This window comes from Mesocricetus auratus, unplaced genomic scaffold, assembly GCF_017639785.1.
Source record: "Mesocricetus auratus isolate SY011 unplaced genomic scaffold, BCM_Maur_2.0 Super-Scaffold_100021, whole genome shotgun sequence".
Lineage (NCBI taxonomy): Eukaryota > Metazoa > Chordata > Mammalia > Rodentia > Cricetidae > Mesocricetus > Mesocricetus auratus.
In genome coordinates, this window is record NW_024429202.1 from 25,490,452 (window position 1) to 25,498,294 (window position 7,843).

The following is a 7,843-nucleotide window of genomic DNA, read 5'->3' on the forward strand; positions in this document are numbered from 1 at the left end:
GTGCAATTTCTTGTTCCCTGTGAACCTTTCAACCTTCTCTGGATAGTCACTCATTGGTCTGTGTTTTCAAAGGTCAGATTTACATATGTGGGCGCCAGGAATCTAAAAGCCCTTAGGCAAGTTTATTTGCCGGCCTGATTTTTTTCTGCCCTACCCCCATGCCTATACTGTATTGTCATTCTTCAGTTTGAAGAATCTACTATGCACAAACCATGTTATAGAAATTTTTCACTTTGACATGGCCTTTACACAAAGGCAAGAACTTCATCATATCCATAAATTTGTAAGTATTCCTCCTGATATTTTACTCTTCACACACTGTAGGAACACAATAAAGACGCAATGAATGAACTTATGAGTAAAGAAATGCATACTATTTACATTCCCTTACTGTATCCCTTTCTTTTGCAATCATATAATAGCAATGTGTTTGGAATACCCTGTAGCCAGAAGCTTTTCTGTATCCTGCCCGACCCACAGTCACTTATATAAGTAATTATTCAGAGACTAAATATTAATTATAATTGTTGGGCTGATGGCTCAGGCTAATTAGTGGCTAGCTCTTACATTTAAATGAACCCATTTCTATTAGTTCATATTTTACCATGAGGCTCTTGGCTTGTTACTTCACATCTTGCTTCTCCAGCAGCTGCTGGCATTTTTCTGACTGTGCCCTTCTTTTTCCTTATCTCTGTTTGGATTTCCTGCCTCACTCTATTCTGCCCTGCCATAGGCCAAAGCAGGTACTTTATTAACAAATGGAAATAAAACACATTCACAGCATACAAAAGGGCATCCCACATCAATACACTGTGGATTCAATTTTAAAGTGGGGCATAATCAATCAGTATAAAATACTTTTATAACCAGAGATTTTAGATTATGTGAACCAGCAAATCCCAGAGGATACAACCAAAACATCTTTCATGTAGATCGTGCTCTTCACCGTTAGCTTTCACAATGATGCTGGGGGAACGAACCTCTGAATTTCTTTGGCTCATGGGGAAAGTTAGGCTTAGGAACATGGAATGGCTTTCCAGGGCTGTAATCTGATCGGAAGTCTGGGCTTCTCTCTCATTAGTGATAGCCTTCTTGGTTTATTATTCCTATGAAAAATGCTAAAAACAGTCATCCGACAAATCTGATTTAAACTGAAAACCTAGATACATTAAGAGTAGGAAATGAATCAATTCGTAAATCACATGAACATTGTGTTATCAGAGAATCCAGGGTTCCCTTTTATGAGTTCTTAATATTGCGAATGAAATAATTTCAAAACAGGCTCAGACAGAAGCTTAAGGACCATTTTATTAGAGCTTGAGGAAAGAAACAAAAGACAGGCAAGCTGTAAATCCTGGCAACTGTCAGGAGGAGGAAGATGGAGAAGGAAAGAGAAATCTTATCTTCTAGGCTGGCCATGTACATCATTTGGCATCAGTGTATAGCAGAGTAGGAGTCGTCAGAGAAACACCTAGAAGCCTAAGCTTCAGAGAAAGCACAGTTAAATTTTGGTCAATATCTGAAAAAGAAATAGGAAGGAAAACATGCTTATTACCAGACTCCAAATCTGAGTTCAGAGATCACGCCAAACTCCGTGTCTCCAGGCAAAGGACCACACCCAGACCCATGGTTAGAAATAGAAATAGAGATTGTCTATTAAGAAAGGAAAAGTACTTCCAAGAATAGGAGCTATTGGGCCCAGGGATAAGTCAATCACCACAGGGCCAGGTAGCAATTAAGGGAGGTGGGTGTCTATTCCCTTGCTCTAACCTGAGAGGTAGTCAGCTCTTGGCTTGAAGGTTTCTGGTCTTAGGCCCAGTACATTCAGTTTCTTGTGTGAAAGGTTAGGCCCTTTCCCTTAGCATCTTTCATATGTTAATCTCCATCCTATTGTCTCCAGTCTCTCCTCTACAGTCACAGTAGGGTTACAACTGAAATCACTTTCTTTTATTCAAGGGTTTAGGGGAATTATCTCCTCAGATGAATTATCTCCTCAGATAAATCTGCAAAGGAGAGATTGCTCAGACACAAGGAATGTGCCCACCTAGAATTTACTGAGACTTAGTCCAAGTCAGTAGTCATCCCTAACTACTTTTCTTATGTGGTAGTAGCTTAATAACAGAGGAAGACAAGAAATCCAGACTCAATTTGTTTGAAAACAAGCAAACAGACTCTAAATCGACACAAAATATTGACCTAATTGTGCATATTTTTTATTTAGCTAAACCTACACTATAGGAGAATAAATAATTTCCCCACAGTTATTAATTTCCATTGTGTTGCTTTGCCACACAAATTAATTTAGGGAGAAACATTTCTGGAATAAGGTACCTTAGAGCAAATTATTTCTTAATTTCTGGAGAATAGCTAATACTGCTGTTCTGACAATGTCATTTGAGTATTTGAAATTTTATTATGGAAAGCAATAACTCAAACCTCCATAAATTGTTTCTGAACAAATTAACCCCAAAGCCATTAATGCAACAGCTGCTGCACTTAACAGTTCTTCTAACATGCAGACTCTGAATGAAGGAGGAAGCTGAGGCTGTTGAACTTTTATATGAAGACTAAGTTCAATGTCAATATCCCAGGTGGTATAGTAGAGAAAACAAAACAAACAAGCAAACAACAACAACAAAACAGGCATCTTACACCAGTAGAAACAAGCCATGGCCTCCAGAACACCATGTGGATGCCTGGAGTTCAGAATTGCTGAGACCTGTGAGTGCCTGTGGGAGCTGTACTACTCACATCAAACATTACCGTATTAATTCCATAAAAATGACTGCAGTGCTTCATGCTGTAATAATTAAAATCATAAATATGTAGCTCAAAACCAACATTCCATTTTTCTTTAATAGTATTTCATTGTGTAAATGCAACCTATTTTCCACTCTCCATTCATCATTTGAAGGACATTTTGGTTGTTTCCATTTCTTAGCTGTTATGAATAACCCATGGAGTACCAGGTCTCAACTGATATACATGTACAACACAAGTCCTTTATCCAGGGCTTCATGGAAGTTGGGGTGGAGAATTAAAAGAGCCAGAGCATCAGCTCCTCTGAGATTGCATTATCTCTATGTGATAGGAAAGCTGCATCTCTGAAATCCCAACAGTATGGTGACCTAAACAAGACCTGAATAATGACTGTATGAGTTGGCATCCCAATGTGGATGGGAAGAAATCTCACAAGGCCCCACCCCTAGAAAAAGAGCTGCAGGTAATTAATGACTGCTGAGGGAGAGAGAAACAGTTCTCACAAGGGATAATCCCCCCTAATTGGTTATCAAATAACAATTGGTCAGCCCTAAAAATACGTACTAAATAGACTCAGTAGGTTGTATTTATATATTTATTCAATTCTGTGTGTGGGGAGGGTGTAAAAATAATAATTAAAAGTAAAATAAGCCATTCACTAGAGAGAGAAAGACAGAGTCATGGGTGGAGTAGGACCAAGGGAGGAAATGATGTCAATATAATACATGTAAATGGAATTAAAAATTATTTTTTAAAAATCTGCTTAATACTCCTGGCTCACTTAGACCTACATCCCTGTATTAGATTTTGTTGTTGTTGTTGCTACATTTCTCCCCTTTGAACAATTGCAGTGCTAAGAACTGCAGCTATACCTACAAGTGCAAAGATTAAAGGCAGGTCTACTGTGACTTTTGAACATCAAAAGGCCAGAGTGGTAGATGACTCACATAAATTGTACGGTGCAGGCTCTTTCTCTTCATGCTTGAAAGCTATTCATTATCATTCTGTTGTGACTGTTCTTCTCCACTCTCCTGCTGATGTTAGACACCCATCAAAGGGATAAGCATCCTCTCCCGAGAAAGGATGTGTTATGTTCTAATCTACAGCACAAGATTAAGTAGGAAGCAAAGATGCATGGGGAGAGTTAGAAGGAAGAATGATGAGAGCAGGGAAGTGAAAATTTACATTGATTCGCCAAAGCTTTTCAAAACAACAACAACACTGTGTATTTCCTGACAACAATGTGCCCTGTGCAGACACAGTTTGGCTCTGAATTCCAGATGTGATTATAAAGCATGATCTGAATTTGACAGAGTTTCTCCATATTAAAGAAAACCCCCTACAGAGCTTGAGGCTTTGTTGGAGAGAGGAAGCCAATGCTAAAATGAGTCTGCTTCAGTCAGATTCGTCACTTAGCTCCAAGAAAAGAAATCCAAGTAACAAAAAAAATGTAAAGAAGCTGACACAAACCCAGGGAATCTCAAAGCTTAACCACAGAATCAGCAAGCTTGCTGCCTAATGAGGTCCCCGATGCTACCGACCTTGAACTTGTGTCTTCTCTTAGAAAGAAACATTAGAAGCACTTGGTTCTCCCAGACAAAATGTAGTGAGGGGTTATATCATTCTCTGCACAATGAATACAACATACTCTTAACTTCTTGGTTGAATAAAAAGTTATTTCTTGTGTACACAACAGGGAGGCTAAAGATCTAAGGGCAAAATATACTTTTCTATTCTTCAATTCAGAGTTCTGAGCTGATTACAGTTAGCACCTAGCTGGCAGGACACCAATCTGAAGTTATTAAATTAAACTGCATATAGAAGTCAATTAGTTAGTTAATATTTCAAAGATCTGTTCCATTTGTGGTCTAATGCTGGTGTCATCTTTAGCTTCCATCATTTGAGAGCTCAAAAAAGTCTTACTTCATCTACTTACCCATCCATGTATCTCCTTACCTACTATGTATCCATTTCCATACCCGGCAGAGGACTAGGCACCATTAGTTGACTTTGTCCATTACTTCTACTTTTACTTGGCATACTTCAAGATGCATGGAAGCCACAAAACTCATTTACTCCTTTATCTAAACAAATAGGGCCCACAGGCTTTGAGCAATACTGCTCAGAACCTCAGGGCTCCAAGGTTGTTTTGGAATACAGCTGGTGCCTTGGTTTCTCTTGGAAGCAATTGTAAGAGCTAGACAAAGATCAAGGTATACAGTAGATTTTGGGGTTTTTCCTTCCTTCCTTCCTTCCTTCCTTCCTTCCTCCCTCCCTCCCTCCCTTTCTCCCCACTCCTTCCCTTAGCATTTTCCATACACATGTACCTAATCAAAGTTGATTTCAAAGAAAGATGGCCAGTTATTCAGGTGGTACTTTACTGTGCTCTTATGTATTAATTCTTCATGGCCTTGTGTCAACCTTCCCCCAAAGCAATTAAGGTCACAGTATTAGGTAGATTCCTAGTCAGTTATCTATCCTGGAATCTTTGTTCTGTGTTCCTTTGCCAAGCATATCAAGATCTCAACCCAAGGCCTATCTTTAAAGTGGTCAGCAGCTACTGCCATATTCAGCATACTGGCAATGTTCAATACTGTATCTCAGCTAGAAATGATACAGAAATATTTATCTTACCAGCATTCTATTATTTTTTATGTTGAGTAAACATAAATTCTAATTAATGAAGCCTAGAGTTCAGCATGTTCCGTAAGCAGCAATGCCACCACTGCAGAGACCCTTAAGTCTGCTGGTGTGTCACAAATTGGAGCTATTATGGGGAAAGTACTCTATTAAAGTCAGCCTATTTTCTCCATTCATCTTTTTAAAAAATTGTTCAATGTATTAGTCCCTACAAGGATTCATTTTTAAGCCTAACAGAAGTTGTTAAGATATCACTTACAGTACCATTTAAGCGCTTGCTGCTGTATCTGTAGCCTTTGAACACGCTCTGAATTATGGCTCTGTCAAACCTTGCACATGGCAGCCAAAGGGCGGCTGGGGGAAGGGGAGCAGCTAGCAGCAGCACAGCAGCCCATCTGTATTCATTTGTTTGTTTCTACTTAAGTTGATTTTAATGTCCAAGTTTGCTTACACTTTTGAAACTGTGTAACATATTTCAAAGAGACAGGTTCAATTTTGAAGTCAAACAGCAGATAATGGCATCAGGGATGTCTGCAACCACAAAGGAAATTACATAAGAGGACAGAATTGGAGTTAAACGTTTACACAGGCAGCCAGACAGAAAGGAGATTTCAAATGGCCTCTACTCCCTGTAACTCCAAGCACTCTATGTTTTCAGGATAGTGTCTGGTCATTAATTTCGCACAGCGTTACTAGGGTCTCTGTTATACACGCTTATGGATTAATAGGAAGCCAAAATATTAAGGAATTCTCTGAAAGCTACTTAGTAAGAAGTGGACAAAGAAATGAGCAGCCCCTTTCAAGGAAGAATTAAAATTATTCTGCTTCCAGGACAGGTCATTTATTTGTTAAAAACCCAAATTAAGACTGTGGTTTAGAGAAAGTAAAGGAGGTGGCTTTGAATTAAGGATGCATGAGGCGAAAAGTATGTCTGTCTAATTCCCTGCTATGTCATTAGCACCGGGTGTGATGTCAGGACAGTGAATGAAATAAGTAAAGAACAAATGGATGAGTTGGGGACTTAATGAGCAGATTCAATTAAAATGTTAAGTAAGAATCTAAGAAACTACACGATGGCGCTTTCTCTCATTTAGGTATTCCCTGCTCAATATGTTTTTGAGTTTGCATCTGTCTTCAAGGAGAAGAGAAGGAGAACATTCCCATAAGGCAGTGAAATAGGAAAAATAGTAAATGCCACAGATTGAAAGCCAGACTCGGGCATTGATACACAATATCTCTGACCAGCGTTTTGCTCTATGACCGGTGCTTCACTGAGCTTAATACAGGGCCCAGAGCTCTCATACACTGAGCAGGCTTGGCAGCACAAAGTGAATGGCTTCAGAAAAGGGACACAAAAACAACAGTGAGTTTAAACCCTCTTGCGGTTCAAGTATAGGTCTTGCAATCCAAGAAAAGGGTAAATTCATCTCAAAGATGACCGAATCAGCTGTCATGGTTGGGCAAAGAGAAAGCCACTTCTATATGGTGCTAGGCTGTGAAGTGAAAGTTGGGAACGAAGGAAAAAGATGGAGGTGGACATATTCAAGGGTGAAGAAAGATAAGAAGCATTAGCCAAACCCAGGTTGGATTCTGTCTTTTGAGGGTGACAGAATTCTTTAGGAATCAGAAGATGGGAACAATTTACTCACAAAGCATATTATTTCAGGCATTTCGATAGCCCTCTTAAACATGTATTTTCATAGAATGAGGGCTACCCACCAGATGAAGTAAAAACACCCCATCTCTAACAGCTGAGATGGGAATATTATCTAATATCTGGTGCTTTTAACCTCACAGCCTTTCTGAGGCATACTGAAGCCACACTCAGCACCAGGCATTACTTGATTGACATTCCAGTCCCAAGTGATTATTCCGAATTCAATAGGATTGTCAGGACAAAGTCCGGGAACTTTCTAAATGGCATGTTATATAAATATATTTAGGTAATATGGACCAAATACATCAGAATTTCTAAATCATCATGAAATGGCAATTTAGCAGAAAGACTGTGATTCTGGACTCAGCATTATTGGTATAAAACTTCAGCAGACTTACTACTCTGCCTCACATCCCTCAGCTGTAAAATAGAAAACAGCAGAACACTTGCAATTCCTGAGTTATGGTCACTTAATGTATTCACGCACCTAAAATATCTAGGCATAGCTTTAATTCTCAGTCGATATCAGGAAGCTGCCCTGTGCAAGCAACTGCCCAGTCCCATTCAGGAGAAGACACTGATTGAATAGTCCTGGTTACTTCTCAGTCATCGTTGTCTGATGATTCATTTGGCATGCTGACAACCAGGGTATTAATCCAAGTGCTCACGTCTGGATCTTGACTACACAGTTCTACAAGCCCTGTCCAAAGACGAGAGAGAATCTGGCAGGCAGACCCACCATGCCAGTACTTAAAACTCTCATGAAAACCGGCCCCAAAGCAGGTA